Here is a 20,405-nt window from a genome sequence, read left to right on the forward strand (position 1 = left end):
ATGAAGGACTGGGAGTAACGGTTAACTCTTGCATTAGAGAGCTGGACAGAAAAGGGACAAGAGTCTTCTGCTAGACGGGTGCCACGCTCCCGTCGTAGGTGTGTGTGTGTGTGTGTGTGTGTGTGTGTGTGTGTGTGTGTGTGTGTGTAGACAAGCTTACCATGCTGTGTTGATACTAATAATTTAGAGAGTAAGGATAGTAAACACACACACACACACACACACACACACACACACACACACACACACACACACACACACACACACACACACACACGAAGCCTGAGGGTCAAGACAGCCTCCAACTTTAATAACACAACAAAGCCTCTTTCGTCGAGGGTCGTGTGGTGGTAAAATGCAGCTCCAGTCTATTGCCTTCCTTTTGGGGGATCATCTGTAAGTGATCCTCTCTTGACAACACAATGGGGTCAGCAACATTATTTTTACAGAGATTTTTCTCTTCGTTATGTGTTGTTGTATCCTGCCCTTGCCATGAGATATTTTTCGTGCCCCTATAAAAATATCTGCTGTGGAATTTTATGAATTCATATTTTTCCATCAAATTCAGTACAAAATAATGAAAGTTTCTTGCAACAACTTTGGAGTGATTTATTTTTTCTGTTAATTGATTGGGTTAATAGCTGCATTCGCAAAATTTTCTCTTATGTTTAAACTTCCATTTAGTGATATTTCTTCAGGTTTATATTTCCACTGTGTTAATTATTTATTTTACTGGTATTCAGTACAGTAGCTGAAGATGGGGGCATTTTTTTGCATAATGCAGATGCTTTTCTGTAAGCCAGAAAACCATTTACAACGAGGGTGGTAGCCATATAATCAACCCACACGTGTTCTCTACATGTCAACAAGTGGGTTGGCGAAAGGTTAGTGCACCTCCCCGTAAACCCACCAACTCAAAGTCAAACGGCTAACTCTTGCGGGGTTATGGCTTCTGGCTGTACTACTACTACTACTAACGATTATTTTACTCCTCCATGAAAATAAATGTTTCGTGCACTTGATGTTGACTGCGAAGAGGACTGGGGTCAACAACTTTACTTGAACAGAGTGAGTTATGTTCTTCTGCGTGTTGTGTCAAGGCATCACAGTAAAACATCACTGGTAGGGAGCGGGTTACGCCCTCGGTCCTACTGATTCAATTACCCTTCAAGCCCCGTAAAACACTGCATCGACGTATTTAGTAGAGGTCTACGTCTATCATCTAGTGTGTGAGAACCAGCTGCGACAATACAGAAATGCGTGCAGTTACTGTAAACATTATTCATGCGCCTGTAAATTATTCTATGCAGATATTTCAGAGAGGATTTAACTGTTGTTGAGTATCCCCGGGCTGTCTGGCCTAGGAGTTTAGTGCAAACTGCAGATAGGATGGAGGTCACTATTTTCTTTATGGATCCGAATCCGGACATAAAGCATACTATTCGTTTCCAAGGCCATGCAGTCCTCCTACGCACAACAGATGGTCCAACACACACGACTTCACAGTTTAGGCACTGACGCCCACCAGTCACAGTGCATAAGTGTTTAGGCTATCTTTCAGGAATGATGTGATGGCATAAGTGGGGGTGGTTTTATAGCCTGTTGTGTGTGTGTGTGTGTGTGTGTGTGTGTGTGTGTGTGTGTGTGTGTGTGTGTGTGTGTGTGTGTGTGTGTGATACATCTTTTGCGATTGTTTTAAAGAAATTCAGAATCCCAGACTATTCACTGCCTAAGTCCGGGAGAGACCTTAAATTGTTGTAATATCAATCTAACAAACACTTAACCCCTTGATCATCATCCCACCCATCGCATATCCATCCATCAACCAAGTCATCCATCCATTCTTTCGAGGCTGTTGCATCAATACACTCACGCACTCTCCCGTCAGTCCATCCGCTCACCATACCCTAAATGCTCACCCTCCACAAGCACACACACACACACACACACACACACACACACACACACACACACAAAAGCATACCTATCCATCAAGCTATTCACTCGTCTTCTTTCAAGCCCACTTACTCAGCCCTATCCATCCACTTCATTATCTTTCACCTTCTCGCTCAATCATTTCCTCAGCCAAATAAAACCACCCACTCACCTACCAGCCCACACACACACACACACACACACACACACACACACACACACACATGCACTCATAAGCCCATGAAACTACCTCTTCACTCCCTCATAAACGACTTTGATGTTTGTGCTTCAACCTAGATCAGACTGAGGAGAATTGTGAGCGTTTGAGAGAGAGAGAGAGAGAGAGAGAGAGAGAGAGAGAGAGAGGAGGGGAGGGAATTCGATTTTGACATATCAGCAAACACTGATTAAACTTTTAGATAGATGCATACATTATACAGACATACGTGGGAGGACAGATATTTAGACACACAATGGATAGTTACTGTGTCCTTTTAGTAAGAAGGCTAATTAATATATTAAGAAAATTATAGTTATATAATAAAACACTATGCATAATAAATGGCACTCATTAAGAGAAACAGAATATCATCCTCATTATCATTATCATCATTATTAAAAACATCATCCTGTGTCGTAATTACCCATAAGAAAAACTACAACATCCGGTTAGATGTTAGTATGTTTGCATATGTTTTGTATGATCATCATCATAACCATTATCATGATCATCACCATCATGATCATCATGAAACTAAACTGGGGTAGACAGAAACAGAATAGTCGCCTGAATCTCGATTTTGAAGCAGTACCAGATAAGTAAAAATATAATACTTTCCGTATGATTGAACGAACTGTTATGTCTAAGTGCGCGTCCACACAAGTGCTCAAACAAGTGTTGACAACATGTAAGCAACACAGTAACGAACACGCTGCAAACATGTTGGGAACAGCAGCGTCCAGATCATGTTGGCAGCATCATTTTGAAGTCTTATCTACCTCGTATGGACACACTTATCCCATTGCCTCTGCTGGCAATGTTCGAAGCTTCACTGAAACATGTTTACATACATCTGTCCAAATACTGCTGCAAACATGTTTCCGAACATGTTGCCAGCTGTGTTGCCAACATATGTTTGAATACACGTGTGGACGCGCCCTAAGTTAAACCCTGTCTTATACCCATATTACGGTTGACCCATCACTGTGAGGTACTGAGCCATTTGTATACTACACTTCAGTCCATACACCTTTGCTGTGTTACTGAGAACTTTGTATATCTGTCTACCTACCTATTCCCATTTTTACTCTCTCTCTCTCTGTCTGTCTGTCTGTCTGTCTCTCTCTCTCTCTCTCTCTCTCTCTCTCTCTCTCTCTCTCTCTCTCTCTCTCCGTATAACAATAAACAAAGTTCAGTCTTATGTCAAGACTACTAATAATGTAAAGTGTCGGATCTGTATTAAATTCCGACAGCAGTTCGAGTATTGATAAACAGAACAGTAGCATCAGTACCTAATGAATCCTTTGCCACTAATTCCACAAGTGAAAACAACCATTACATGCTCACGTTACAGTCAGTCTTGTTTGGAACCGATGATGACAAGTTATTGGTGAATAAATGAAACCAAACAAATAATAATTGCCTGAGAACGTCGATCGTAAAGAATTAACTAGTCCGGATCAACAATATTCGAAAGAGGAGGGAATGCTACCGAAACCTAACAAGCCTCTTCTACTCATATAATGAAAATCTTCACGTAATAATTGGCCGTGTGTAATGTACCAGCCAGGGAGGGGCCGCTATCATGTCATTAGTCTTAAGAAACATTCTGAGAAACGTATCACAAACTAGAGAGCACTCACAGAATGCATACCTCCGCCTCATCTACACATTGGTGGCAATTGCATGTTTCTACCCTAAACCGCGACCATACAATGACTCGGCAAAATTCTTCCCCTTCCCCCCCACAAGCACATACAATGATATTTTTATCTCCTAGATAGGGATTTATCCAGATTCACATTATATTACAATAATTAGAAGATCTTCATGAAACACATGTCTGAATTTTTACATGAAGTTCTGGGCATCAGTTTTATAGATTAAAAAAAAAATCGAAATTGCTCGCAATATCAACAACACCTTTTAAAAAATCATGGATCCGCATCTGGATTCGGATCCGCCTCAAAATCTAGTAAGTCTTTCCTTGGCCAATGGGCTACCCCTCCAGAAATTTTCATCAAAAATTTCCTGTAATTTTTTTTTTTTTTTTATTCTGTGGATGTTAAACACGCAGACACGGATGATCTCATAAAGTCAGTCCAACTTCGTTCGCGGAGGTAATAACCGTCCGATGCTAGTGACAGAATACAGTTGCTAGAGACAGATTATCTCTACTAACTAGCAAAATCATACAAGTGACCATCCAGTAAGTGTTCTTCAGTACTATACCTTGGTCCGTGTTCTCGTCGGGTAAGGAGGCCCTCCCTAACACCTTTTCGTTAACGAATTATATTCCAGACTACTCGTTAATATTACCTGCTTTGCTTCTTATGTCTTTTCAGTATCGGCATAGATTGCACGAATAGCATTCAAGAATATGGTAACGGAACAGAATCAGAAATAAATCGACAAGGAAGAGGTGTTAGTAAGCTTCCTAACCGTACTAGAATGTAGTCCCATGCCTTCATCCATCCATCATCCAATCCTACATTGTCCCATGAGGAGCGTAGGAGCCCGGGGCTGGGCAGTTGGTCCCGACATTTAAGATGAGAGTGACGAGCCTCACTCATCCCTGAGTGGCATTACATGAGCAATCAACCCCAACCACCCCTTGGCTATAAACCTTCACCAGCTCAATCCGACTGGAGTGCAATAATTACCCACTAAACTAACTAAAATTACGACCTTTGTTTAACATATATGAAAATTACTGCGGTCAGCAAAAATATCTTCATAAGTCATTAATTCTGACTTTCATTATTGCTGTACAAAATATACTTTGAAATATACATAAGTAAGTTAAAAACTCATAGTCTTGTGAATAACTTAAAGTTCATGGGTCAGAGATTGGCTAAATAACCTTAATCATAAACACAATACTCAAAGAAGAATCTTCAGATTGGCTGCAGCGGAGTGGCCGAAATATCAGTTCTCAGTGTATTGCTTCCACTATTTACATTTAATGACCTTCTTTTTTAGCAAAATTTACAAATGACGTCAAAACAGGAGGTGGATTAATTACTGGAGTGGAATATGCATTTTTTCAAACAATGTAAATAAGGTTATAACGCAGGGATAAATTACCAATGACAACGAAGATGATTATATGGGAAAGCATATTGGTGGTAATAGCATTATTATTCAACACCAGATGTTAGATATGACACTGCAGAATTTGAAGACTGATAGAAATCCGGGATACTTGTTATTATCAGTAATGATCTGAATAACTGACTGTACCAATGTACAGCTATCAAGAACATGGTCACAAATCACCCAACATAATTTCCAGCGTCTATCCGTCGCTAGTTAGACTGCATCGGGACTAAAGTATCCAGTACACTATTGGACTCCAAACCTTATTAAGAACAAGACAAAATTCCAAAGGGGAAGCGAAAAGCCCTAAAATAATACCATCACTGCGAAATTTGCAGTCCGAGGAATGACCAAGAATTCTTGTCTTTTTTTTTTTTTTTTTTTTTTTACACAAACGACGACATAGACCACATCCATTACGATAAGTGCATATCCTATTAGCTCCTATAGTGCTAGATTCGGGAAATTAACACGAAATAGATAGCAATCATGCTAATCGATGTAATGAAAGTAACTCAAATGTGAAATAATTCATTACAGAAAAAAAAATAATCGCTTTAATTTTCGCTCAGTGCAACCTTAGAATATGCCACCTTTGACAGTCTTTAATGTAAACCTGAGACACGTTTATATTGGTGTGTGTGTGTGTGTGTGTGTGTGTGTGTGTTACCTCCTTTCTAATAAAAGTATTCATATTCTTTATAAGTATCGTGGTGTTTGCCATTATTTTTACTGCCGGTTATTATGCTGAAGGGTGCCGTGGGCAAGGGAGCATCTTCCTCTTTGTGCAAGTTTCACACATACATTAATTAAATCTTTGGTGTAATTATTTTAACCACAGCAGATAACCTCATACAGGCAATCAGTCCATACTTTCTCATTCCGTTTCCTCTCGCTCCTCTATAACATGATTTCCTCATCTTTCACCCTTCCAGTCTTCCCCTCTCTCCTTGCTATTTTCAGCTGCTCTTCACACACGTAATGTACGCATACTAATTCCATTCTCTTGAAAACCTGACGAGGTAGATGGACGAAAGAAAGCTTATGAGATGAATGCTAATGGAAGGATAAGTGGCTGAGATCAATAAGAGGAGTACTCTGGGATGCTTTGGCCAGATAATGCGAGTAGTGAGAGACTGAACTGGGAAGACTGAAAGAGGACTGTGACTGCTAGAAGCTGCAGACTAAGAACCAATTGAAAGGGCGAGGTTGTAAAGTACATGAGAGACGGTGGATTTTCGTCAGAGGAGAAGTCGTGAGTCAGATTAGGTTTGCCTAAAGGTCTTTTTTATATAAGTTAACCTTTACAGTGAACATGTGGATAGAAAGTATACTTGAACTCATTTCGTGAAGCACTGTCATCACAGGTCGACTTATAACTATTTTTTTTTCTTTTATTTTTCCCTTCCTCTTTGCCACTACCACAGGACTATTACGCTGAACTTAAGAAGGATACCTATAATGAACTGCTTAGTAAAGTTTAACTCTAAACCCTCAGTCTGATGTCTGTCCGAGCTGAATAACATCGTATGAAGATAACGACAGTAAAATAAGAGATACTTTCTTGGGGTGGCGTGTAACGGCGACTGAGGTGGCGTGTCTATTAAACCATGGAATAGGCGAGATTTGCAAAATGTTGCGTATATGGGGAAGGCGGTGGCTGAATCGGTAGAGAGGGGGCCTGCAGTCCAAATGGACCCAGGTTTGAATCCCGGCTGGGGTAGGGAACAGTCTAAGGATTTGAATTTCATAAAAGCAGACTTTCCTGATGTACCAGAAAACCCGCCGACGTGTCGTAAAAGAACCCCCGCTAATACCAATACACCAGTCCTATATGAAACAGTCCTGGCATGTATTCAATATGGACGGTGGGTGTTAGCGCCGAAGTGGGGACATGTGGAGGTGTAGGAGGACTGCTGGTCCTCGGGATAGGCCACTGCCCCCGAGAAACAGGCCCTGAAGCCTTTGCCCAGAGCTGGATACATTATAGAAAAATATATAGAATTATACCGACAAGGAAGTAGTCTTTTTATTGTCAGGATTAATTAATTTCTTCCCTGCATGAACCTTGTTCACATAGAGAGAAAATATTTGCAGCGCATAGATATAAAAATCTTCCAGTATAGAGCTTCTCTTTCACTTGGACAAAATCATCACACTAATACACATACAAATACATTCCTATCTGCTTTGACCGGTGGGAAAAGAGGAAACTACGTGTCTTCCCTCGCACTGGCATTTTATCGTGCTGAATATCCCTCTCCTGCACCAGAACAAGATTGCAGTGTTGAGACGCCTCCTCTGCACCTGAACTGGCAACATCCTGAGGGCGGCGGAGAAACTTGCATTGCAGTCTCCCGGCACTTACCGAACAACTTCCTGAAGTTTTACATCGACTCCTCTGCAGACAGAATCTTTAACAACACACACACACACACACACACACACACACACTCTCTCTCTCTCTCTCTCTCTTTCTCTCTCTCATTGCACATGTCTTACCAACTTTTCTCAGACACTCTCAGCAACCTCCCATTCCTCTCTCTCTCTCTCTCTCTCTCTCTCTCTCTCTCTCTCTCTCTCTCTCTCTCGCTCTCTCTCTCTCTCTCTCTCTCTCTCTCACTCACTGCTCATGTCTTCCCAACTTTTCTCAAACACTCTTAGCAACCTCCCATTCCCCCCCCCCCTCTCTCTCTCTCTCATTGCTCATGTCTTCCCAACTTTTCTGAAACACTCTCAGCAACCTCCCATTCCTCTCTCTCTCTCTCTCTCTCTCTCTCTCTCTCTATCTCTCTCTCTCTCTTTACGGCGTTGATAAGGGACGATTTTAAGGCACTGGCAAATTGGATGGTTCTCCTCGCTTCCTTGTAATAGTTTTTCATCTTCCTAGGATACTTTGGGAAGATGTAAGGAAAAGAACCCAGGAATAATTAACGAGGAGGCATGATTAACACTCTCAGGCTCATAGGACGTAACCTCAGCTGAATGAAATCGTCTGGTGTTAGTTGGAGTGGAATATTAGGGGTGCCACGAACGAAGGGCTAAAGGCACCGGTATTAACATTGTCTCCTATGACTCGCTCTCACCTGCCTAAAATCGTCTGACGTAAATAAAAGAAGTCCCAAATTTTAACCTTTATTTATGGAACACTTATTACATCCCCGAAGCGATGCCATGGGGTTACGTGTTTGGTTCGATTTGCTTGCCCTGCTGCCTGTGTGCCTTTTTGTCTGTTTGTTAGCAAGATGGTTAAAAAAAAAAATAGTGGATGAAATTTCACCTAATTTTACGTCATGATTGGGGCCGAGAGAGGAAATGGCGATTAGGTTGTGACGAAAAAATAAAATGATACGAGATAGGTCACTTGTGGTCCGATTTTGACCAAACTTACTGGATGGGTTCAGGAATGAGAACGAGTGTTGAGATTCAGTTTTGTGAACAGTTGCTTAATGGTAAACGACACCAGTGGAAGGTTCCTTTTTATCTCAAATAGGCCTGATTCGATATGCATTTGTCTTGGTGGGACTGCTTAAGGTTGAACGAGAATTAAATTATTTTTTTGTCAGCACAATGGGTCAAAGGACAAGGTCAAGGGTAAAGTCAACTTAATCTCTTTTCACTGGATTTGAACCAAACTTGGTGGATGGGTTAAGGGTTGGGTAAAGATGAACTGATTCGATTTAAGAGCAATCAGTTAAAGATCAAGGACACTGGGCAGTGCTAAAAGTTCGGCCTTAAAATCCTTATATACGATCAGTGGGAGTCTGTCGTATCAGAGCACAATGCTTATCAGTTGCAGAGCATGGTGATGAATCACTCCATAAACATTGGATGATAAGCGGACAAGATGTTTCAATTTGTCATGTCTGTGCAGTTTTTTTTTCCAATATTTTTAAAACCATACTCTAAAATCCAATAACAACATTATATCATAATAGTAATATAATTACTAATAACTTCATCTGTAAAGTACAAATGGACGTTATCATCAGTCATCCTCCTTCTATTCCTCTTCCTCCTTCTGCTCCTCCTCGTCCTCCTCCCCCTCCTTTTTCTCCTATTCTTTTTCCTCCTCCTCCTCCTCTTCTTCTTCTTCTTCTTCTTCTTCATCATCCTCCTATTCCTCCTCCTCGTCCTCCTCCTACTCATCATCATCATCGTCATCATCATCATCAATATAATCCATTACACACTAATAAAAGGAATAGATATACTGTATAATAAGTAGGGCAGGCACAGAACTGAAGCTAATAAACCCCTATTACTGGAATACCCGGAATGCCTGGAGGGGAACGAGAGATGAAGCTTAATCTAAAAAGAGAACCTAGAGGCAGGAAGGTAAGGTGAGACCAGTAGAAGCAGGGAGGAAATGAACGTCACATCATTAATTTTCCCGAGCCGACAAGCCAAGTGTCTGTTCTGAAGGCTCCATGTTGAAAGAATATAAGTAGTGAAAAATTGCCTACACTTACAATCACTGCAGGGGGCGATATGTTTGAGTATCGTATGTGGCACCCCTGTGTTTATATTTCATGTGCTCTGTGGTCTGACGTTAGTTCATTCACTTTAACTTGGCCCAGATTTTTGTCCATTTGCAGCTTAGTTCACGTAGCTCAAAAAAAAAAAGAAAAAAAGAAAAAAAAAAGACAAAGACAAATCTGCTGTTGTACATCGTTTCCATGGAACTTCTTCGTGACTAGCATCATAATCTAGTGTTCATCACTTGTTTCAGTTCAGCATTCGACAGTGATAGATGGCAATTTTAGGCCAACTTAAAGTGAAGAGAGTACGAGGGTGTTTCAAAACGGTAGACGCAAACAAGTACACCCTGTTCATCCTACCTTGGTGAAGATTTTCTTAATTTTGCAGCTCATTTCACTCAGTTGAGTGGCAGAAAAAGAAAATGCGATGGCTCTGCATCCTTTTCATAGCATTTATTAGCATAATTACCTAGTGCTAATCGATTACTACAAATCGGCATTCAAGATGGAGAGATGAGAATTTTCGGCCACGTTAGAGTAACAAGAGTCACAAAAGAGCTCCAGTACACAATCACCTGTAGTAGGCTACCTGTAAATGGAGGAGGTTGTATTTCTCTCATTTTAACCTGGTCCAAATTTTCGTCCTTTTGTAGACTATTTACGAAGCTCATTGGCAGGTAAATACAGCTCTGCACTACGTCCTTTACACAACACCTATATGTGACTAGCGCTACTATCTAGTGGTAATCAATTGCTACAAGTCAGTATTGTAGTTGGTGAGATTGCAAGTTTAAGCTATGTAAGGGTAAAATTAATTACAAACGTAGGCGCATCTGGACGTTGACCCAATGAACTGCTTGCCAAAGTTACCCCTCTTTTGCAGTTTACTACCCTACTTTCGGGGAATAAGAAGGATGCTGAGGGGTTTTCGTACAACCAGGCAGCTCCACCACCCAGACATATCGGTGCCACCACATATTGACGTCACCTCATAAGCACCGGTAGAGTAGATGTAGATAGTAATATATCTTTGCTGTCACAGCATGGGAGTCCATTTTTGCATTTAGTCCCTATGATCCAATGTCGTAATCTATTGGTATTTTCTTGCTTTCTCCTTACGAATTTAATCATCTTAAGGGGAAATTTGAGTAATGAAAGAATCAGTGAAGCCTATCCATCCCCTCTAGTTAGATGTTTCTCACAAATTGAAGAAAAACATTCGGTAATAGAAAGAATACAACAAAGAATACGTCACGAAGCTGAAAAGGTACAGTCTACTCTCAGTAAAGGAAAAACTGCCTTTTACAGTTCCATGCATACCTCTGTTTAAAGTATACTGTGCATGAGAAAAACATATACTGAAGTCATATATTGGAGTTATAAGATCTGCCTAAAAATCCTTATGGCCCCTGATTACCAAAAGTTACGCTAAATTTAAGTTTGGGAGACTAGACTACTCCTTCATATTAATTGCTGAGTCAAGATTAAACGATTAATGAGGCCCCACGGGGACAGAGTTTACGACACTTAGATAAGAGTAAAATAATGGTTGTTGAGAAAGAAGACTCAGTGTAATATGCTGATAAATGGGTAGAAATTGGAAGTGATGAGGGCGTTTACGTACTGAGGTTCTGTAATACTGAAGAAATAGAGGTAATTATATAACGAAAGTGGAGTAACGAACCCCCTGTGGTAGACAAATGGTTAGTGCTATGAAAGCCTTGGTGTCTGAGCACAAAGACTGCAAGGTGTAAATGAAGCTGTGTTAATATCACATGGGCAAATGGGCAATTGGAAGTAGGATTTTAGAATGACTAAAGTTTCAGAAATAGAGAGTAATGGCAATATAAGGGAGACTGCTAAGGAATGATTATGGGGTGCCTAGGTTGAATTAGATAAGAAAAATTGACACTCATGAGAGTTGTGGAACAGGGAAGTCTGAAGCTAAAAGGGTAGTGGAGAGCGTGGTTAGATAACTGGCACTTTTAAAAATTAATGTAGGGAAAGTGTTGAGAAAAAGAATATGGCGTCAAATATGTAGAAAAGTTTAATGGATATGGCATGTGAATGTGCGAATAACTGGGGTATATAGGTTAAGGAATCAAAGGAGATGAATCACAGAAATGGATGAATGAAGTACATATGGAGATGCAAAGAGCAAAGATTGCCCTCTCTCTCTCTCTCTTCTGGGTGACTAATGAAGTAATCTCTATCGCACTGGCAGTATGAGATACTAATTTTTTTGTGTGACTCGTTAGATCTATCAAGTGAGGAATAGATTTTTCGAAGACTAACCTTATATACGAAAAAATGTATGTTCTGTATCACTGGGTACTCAGGTAACAAGTTTTGCTGATTTTGAGCCCCCTTTTTTCCTGTGACCATTCCCTGCACAGTACTGGTGGGAAGCAGGATAAGGATACTAGAATGTTAGAATGGGTAGAGCAGTGGACTAGGGTTTGTGTGATGGTAGGTAAGGCCCCAGCTGTTGTAGCGAGAAGTTGCTGTATTGAATCTGATACAATGTTCAGTGCTCATCCTCATGTCCCCACGGCATAAACACATCCCTGACTGAGCATAACTTCTGATCTGAATGTGATATTGAGTTTAGCTCTTTTATTTGGTTTTCTTGGAACTAACAATTAATCGCCAACTTCCAGACTTTGTTTTTTTTTTCTTTGGATAGAAATGCATACCACTAAAAAGAAGGTGATTTATAGTGCCCATGTGCCAGGTGACATGTGAATTCTACAAGAAATAAACCGTCTGTGTCTTAGGTAGACTACTGATTTAAAGGAACAGCTTTCTTGATTATGGTCAGAGTCTGATGCATAAAAATAGTCTCGGAAAATAAAGATGAGGGAGGAGATAATAAAAGAAGATGGCCAGGAAAGACAAAAGGAGAGGGAAATAAGATGAATAAGGAAAGGGATGATAGATGAAAAAAAGGGAGAGATGAGAAAGAAGGAAAGAGAGAGAAGAAGGAATGGTAAAAGGATTCAGTAAGAACGAATAGGGAGATAAGAAGAATAAGGAATGGAATGAAAGATACAGGGAGAGGGAGAAAAGAGAATATGATGGAGGATGAAGGATGAATGGAGAGGGAGAGAAGAGAATGAAAGAGGGGATGAAATATGAAAGGAGGGGGAGAGGAGAAGCATAAAGGAATAGATGATAAATAAAGGATGAGGGAGAGAAAAAAATAAGGAGAGGGAAGAAATATAATATGAGAAGGATAAAAGATGTATAGGGAAAGGGATGAAGAATAAACGGAAATGGAGAGAAGATGAATAAAGAAAGGAATGCGAGACAAAGGAAAAGAGAGAAAGAGGATGACTATGGGATGGGAGTGAGAAGAAATAAGGAAGGGGATGAGAGATGAAAGGAGAAAGAGAAGAGAAATGAGGGAGGACTGAAAGCAATAAGGAAGTTGGAGAGGAACACGAAAGACAAGTGGAATCGGATCCGTTTGGCTCAAGTGGGTGGACAATGAGTGAGGGGAGACTGAGACACCGAGAAGGGTTGGACTGATGTAGGTGATTGGCTGTGAAATGAGGGAAAGAATGAGAGAGAGAGAGGGTGACTGACAGATAGATAGATAGATATGCAGATAGATCGACAGATAGATGGACAGACTAATAGATGAGCTGGCAGGCAGATGTAGAGATAGATACAGAGACAGAGTTTTAGAGAGAGAGAGAGAGAGAGAGAGAGAGAGAGAGAGAGAGAGAGAGAGAGAGAGAGAGAGAGGTTAACTGGACTGAAAAAAAAAAATTATATATCTGGAAGCACCTTGTTAATTAAACTTCCGTCGACAGGGGCTAATTTCAGCTGCAAGAGTAGAGGCACTAATGAACTTAACGTGTTCTGGGCTTAGGAGCTCTCGTAATGGAGGGAGATACCAGGAAAAAAACTATCGTCATTGTCGTAACTCTAATTCCCACAAAAATAAAGATCGTACTGGCTGTAATTCCCTAAAACACACACACACACACACACACACACACACACACACACACACACACACACAAAGACAGGCATCGTCATCCTGAGGTTCAGGATGCTATATATAAAATTCCATATGAAGTTCGAAGCATGACCTGGTCTTCTTCCTGGGAGGGAAAACAATAGAGAAATGACCTTTCTCGCTCTGGCAAGGAATGGAAAAAGTTTATCAGTGGAGACATTGATGCATGTGATAATCAAAGTGTTGTAATGACTGTGTGTGTGTGTGTGTGTGTGTGTGTGTGTGTGTGTGTGTGTGTGTGTGTGTGCGTGTGTGTGTATGTGTGTGTGTTCATCTTTAAGAGGCAGTCAGCACATGAATGAAAGAATATATTATCAGGATCCACTTCAAATGTCAACCATGATTCAGTGTTCGTGCATTATACTCTGCCCACTTAAACTTGGCGTAAAATTGTCATCTCTTCACTATGAGCTGTTATCGTATCGTATAAAGGCTCCAACATGCTTGCATGCATCAGTCGTGTTCACCTAGTGACAGCTGTCCACGCTGCTCGATCTCTGGCAGCCTGATTATTCAGTCCCATATCCCTGGGGTCACACTCTAGAACCTCGCCTCAAGTTTTTTCGGTCTGTTTCTCACAGCCCTAACCCCGACATTCACATTTCTCAACTTTTGCACCCAATTTTCATCCTCCATCTTCTCAACAAATCCAGACCATTTCAGTTTACCTCTCCTCATCACATTAATATTTTCCAGTCCCATCCTTCCTCTCAAATTTTCCGTCGTAATACTAGTCCCCCACACTCCTCAGATTCGAGGATGCACTAAACTTCCATCTAATTACTATAGTTTCTGTACGTTTGAGCCTACAAATATCCTCCTCCTTTATTGCCCAGGCCTCACTGCCTTACAGCATTCCTAACACATGCCTCTTACAACGATCCCTTAGCCAGGAGGGAGATCCCTCTCACTGCTGAGAGAGATAATAGCTCTCTGAACTTGGTCCAACCACTCCTTATCCTAACCACAGAGCTAGGCTCCAGCACATAACATGTCCTCCAAATAACAAAACTCTTCCACACAACCAAGACACTCAGCAGTAACATCAATCCATTCACACTGATAATCTCTACATGCTCTCACTGACACACAGCCCACATAAAATCAGCATTATCAATGTCTACCTCTAATTCCGCTACATCTCTTATTTACCCACTTATCACAAACACTGCACAAGATGGATTTACTTCCCACATCCTTGTGGCAAACCGCACATGGCCACATTCCTTCTGCACCGACAGTACCGCCACCAGCCCTTGATATCATCACTTTTGTTTCATCCATATTTACTCTCAAATCATTGTGCCACATTCTGTCTCTCCATTTCACAAATATTTCCTATGCCACCTTTTCACTCTCTGAAATTAGCACCAAGTCACCAGCATAAAACATCTCCCACGGGAGTCCATTTCTTTTACACGAGAGAAAATCTAGACTATATTGCTTTAGTTCTTCTACCGTTTTTCGTCCCTTCGCAACTCATAATGCCTCAGCCCACCTATGACGGAGGAGGCATTAAGTAATTTTTTTTTTTTTTACAGATGAGCAGAGGAAGGAGAAACAAAATGAATATAAAAATAATCCGTATACTAGTTTTCAGATGTCCATCATTCATAAAAAAAAAATAAATAAATAAATAAACAGTTGGACTTGAACAGCCGTAGGTTGAAGTTTGGGGAAAAAACACTCCGGGGAAGCGAGTTCCATAGAGATGCAGTTCGGAAAATGAGAGGATACTGATCAGCAGAAGTTCCGCAATATGGCAGTGAGAAAGTCCAGTCATGAGCGCTACCAGACGCCCAGTTAGCGATGGGGGAAGGCGTTGAAAGGTGGCACAATGGACATAACTTCGTCTGAGTATTTGCCATAAAAGTATCTAAAAATAATGCAAGGGAGGCAACATTCATTCATAGTTATAGAGGAGGTAGTTCATTTGTAATGGCAGGGATATTGAAAATTCTAACAGCTATGTTCTGAATTTTGTACAGTTGTTTTGGTCTGTTCGTCCGTGCTTATGTGGGTGCGTGCATCTGTAACACTTTTGTGGGAGCAATATCTCCTGAACCCATTGACGGATTTCCACCAAACTTTTGTCAGCGATGCAGCGCGAGAAGATGATGAACTGACTAGGTCAAAGAGTCAAAGATCAAGGTCATATGGGGTCGACTTAGTTTATCAATGTGGGGGCGATTTCTCATGAACCCCTCGACAGATTTCGACCAAATTTTTGTCAGTGATACAGTATGATGGGACATTGAAGAGATTAAGTCAGCAAGATCAAGGGATCAAAAGTCAAGGTCATTCGACATAGTTTATTCTTTGGCCGCGATATCTCCTGAACTCCTCGAAGGATTTAACAATGATACAGTATGAAGGTAAGAAGGGACGATGAACTGATTTGGTCAGCACGATCAAGGGGTCAAAGGTCAAGGTCATATGGGTTTGGGCTCCATGTCTCCTGAACTCCTTGTCAGATTTCTACCAAACTTTTGTCAGTGATACAGTATGAAGAGACGATGAACAGATTAGGTCAGCAAGGTCAGGAGTCAAAGGTCAAGGTCATATGGATGTAAGCGCGATATCTCCTGAATCCCTTGACGGTCATCGACTAAACTTTTGCCAGCGATACCGTATGAAGGGACGATGAACTAGTTAGGTCAGCAAGATCAATGAGTCAAAGGTCAAGGTCATATGGGGTCGACTTAGTTTACCTTTAATCTCAATTCAACCTACAGTTGGCCCTGTCATAGAGGTTGCAGGCAAGTACGGGAGCAAGGCGCGGAGGAGGCTTGCCGAGCAAAGCTTGCGTCGACAGTTTGGGGCCTCACCTCATTCTTATTCTGAACTAACTCCTTCAGGTCGATTACTTCTTTTTTTCGTTTATTAATAGTATTAGAGGTCTTCCAAAGTGTATTAATCAAATAGCCTTCATTAACGCCATTATAACACGATTTCCTAAACTGGACCAAATTATAAGGTAGGTAGCGAAAGATCAATTAAACAGATGTCATCATACAAAAGACATAAGTCTGGAAGGCTTTCCGCCAACTCCATTTTGGCTGTGGTTTGAAGGCTTTGATTTGGAAGTTGAGGCTTGAAGGCTGTGATTTGGAGGCTTTGGTTTGGAGGCCGAGGCTTGGAGGCTGTGGTTTGGAGGCTTCCACAAACCTCATTACAGCTGTGGCCTTGGGCTCCGGATATTTCTCCTAGAACGTGAGCTCGATGACATTCAGATGCTGATAAGCATATAAACGGATATTACCTGCCACGCAGGTCTCCGAGGGTAGTAATAGCTTCAGTAATAATAGTGGTAACAGTACAGCAAAAGAGCTTTCTTAATGGCCTTGGAAAGGACTTTGGCACCTTCCCTTTACCTATTTCTGCATGTGACACGGTAATTGCAATGCTAAATTAATACAGAGGTAATCGCACTGACGAAGTCAGGGAGATTTTTAATCTCTTGTCAATCGTAGGCTTCCCCTGAGCTAAAAATGTTGATTTGGCGCCAGCAAGAACAGGGTAAAAAAAATTGCATTGTGAAAAGTTTTTAAAGTGGAGAATTACTATTTGGGAATAGAAAAAAATATCTGACAAGGTTAAAAGGTTCTACATAAAAGCATTTGACTTGATGGGGACTCCTTCTCTCTCGGAGTTTATATAGTAGAAATTAATGTATAGAAAAAAAATTGAGACTGTGCTTTAGGTTTTATAACACAGGACGATTGGGTCTGAATACTATTTTATGTCCTTCTTTGTCAATAATCATATATTATATTCCGTGTTACTCCTTGAAATAACATTGTCTGCCTACCGCCGATTTATTTTGTTACTTAAAATATTCAGAAACACTGGACATAACGAGAAATATCGCCCAGACATAATTACTCTTTCATGGTTGCAACTCCTTTGATATTTCATTCCATCTTACACCAGACTATTTAATACAAGTCAGTGAGTCACAGAAGCATGAAGCGTCTGTCATTTCTGTCACCATTTAACCTATCATGGGCTTCAGTTCTTTACTATTCAATTCTTTACTCATCAAATCTTTACTATTTGGCACCAGACTGTACTGCTCAACTAACCGTGATTCTTGGGAGCGTGAGAGTGTTAATTACAATAACCAGAAACACCGAAACATACAGCGATATATCGTACGGTTCCTATAACACTGAACTTCTAGGTTAGGATACTTCGGCTGCTGACTGAACTAAACAAGTTTCTTGTCTGCAACACCATTTACTGGGATGAGGATAAGTTATTGTCTAGACCCTGGATACGTTCTTCCAAGCGCGTTTTCCGAATCACTGCACGTGTAATAAACACAAACGAGCTAGTCGACGTGGATAAAAGTTCACCTACTATTCCATTGGAGGATATTTTTTCCTTTCCTTTGTTTCTTCCTTCCTTTCATTTTTTTTTTTTTTCAATGAAACATCTATGGATACAGAAACATACCAAGCCTAATTTAGCTCAAGAATATTATCCAAAAGAAAAGGATGAAGAGAAGAGGTTGAATTTTTGATGAGCTGTACCGTCAAATATTTCACCATTGTTATATATCTGCAACTGCGACGCATAGACGAATATTGTGGAAAATTGTGTCACACCCAGAATTACGCTTGCCTACAGAATTTATCGAAGTGAAAAGCAAACCTATTTCAAAATAAAAGCTGAACGGCAACTGGGCATATACGTGGAGAGAGGGAGAAAAATCGCTTGTTTTTTGCTTTCAGAATATGACCAGTCCTGTATACACACTTTTAGGCCTTTCTGAACACACACACACACACACACACACGCCAACCCACCCTCACACACACACACACACGCGCACACACACACACACACACACACACACACACACACACACACACACACACACGCCAACCCACCCTCACACACACACACACACACACACACACACACACACACACACACACACACACACGCCAGCGCACCCTCACACACACACACACACACACACACACACACACACACACACACACACACACACGCCAGCGCACCCTCACACACACACACACACACACACACACACACACACACACACACACACACACACACACACACACACACACACACACACACACACACACACACACACACACACGCCAACCCACCCTCACACACACACACACACACACACACACACACACACACACACACACACACACACACACACACACACACACACACACACACACACACACACACACACACACACACACACACACACACACACACACACACACACACACACACACACACACACACACACACACACACACACACACACACACCCACCCTCACACACACACACACACACACACACACACACACACACACACACACACACACACACACACACACACACACACACACACACACACACACACACACACAAAACGCACTTTCCCCTCCACTCACACGCCCACTCACACACACACACACACACACACACACACACACACACACACACACACACACACACACACACACAAAACACACTCTCCCCTCCACACACACACTCACACCCAGACAGCCTTAATCTGGCGCATCGGTATAGGGCGCGTTCCTGAAAATGATACCTTCATTCTTCGAAAGGGTAAGAAAAAAAAAACACACACACACTTCATACTGACATACATTCCATATGCCAAGTTTCCTCCGACCCAGATTACACTTCTATCTATCCATTGCCAGAAGCCTTAATCCCGCAAGGGGTGGCCACAAACAAATAGCCTCCATGTCGCCCTGTACCCCGCCATTTCACTGTCCTACTCCCACCTCTCATCTCCCTCTCTCATATACCTCTCCACTTCATCCCTCTATCTCATCCTTGGCCTCCCCTTCCCTCTCCCCTCTCCACCTCACTCACACTCTCCTCATCAGTCTCTCTCTCTCTCTCTCTCTCTCTCTCTCTCTCTCTCTCCACATGACCAAACCACATCCACACCACAACGCTCATTCACTTCCTCATTTGTCAGTCTGTCTTTCCATGTGACTCCAAATGCTCATCTCAAATAATTCATTTCCAATGCTCTCATTCCTGACTTGTGTCTCCCGAACAAGGTCCAAGCTCCACTTCACACGCCGGAGCCGGTATCACAATACTTTCATTCAGTAACTTGTTCACTTCCATGCTCACTTCCCTGATTCTTATCACTGCTTTCAAAGAACCAGCAACCTTTCTTCCTTGTTGTACCCTATCAAGCACTTCACCCTCTAAACTTCCATCCTTAGTCATCACACTACCCAAGTACTTACTGTAAATGCACTCACATTTTTCATTTCCTCCTCAACCAACCTCACTGTACATTATGTGACTTCATTTCTCTCGACGACCATAACTTTACTCTTCCCTACATTCACCTTTAGATTCTGTTTCTTGCACACTCTCCCAGACTCTCATTCACCAAGCCTTGCAGCTCCCCCTCGTCTTCACTTAACAACACAATATTATCTGCAAACAACAGTACAGGGCGTTTCCTCACACTGCCCTCTCTCATTAGGGCCACTCCAACATCCACTCCCCTACTTGTATCTCTTTAATAACCCCATCTATGTGCAGATTGAACAACCATGGAAGCATGACACATACCTGTTTCAGATCAACCTGCAA

The sequence above is a fragment of the Coenobita brevimanus genome, chromosome 80, assembly GCF_032717465.1.
Source record: "Coenobita brevimanus isolate Jiangsu-jjx chromosome 80, ASM3271746v2, whole genome shotgun sequence".
NCBI lineage: Eukaryota > Metazoa > Arthropoda > Malacostraca > Decapoda > Coenobitidae > Coenobita > Coenobita brevimanus.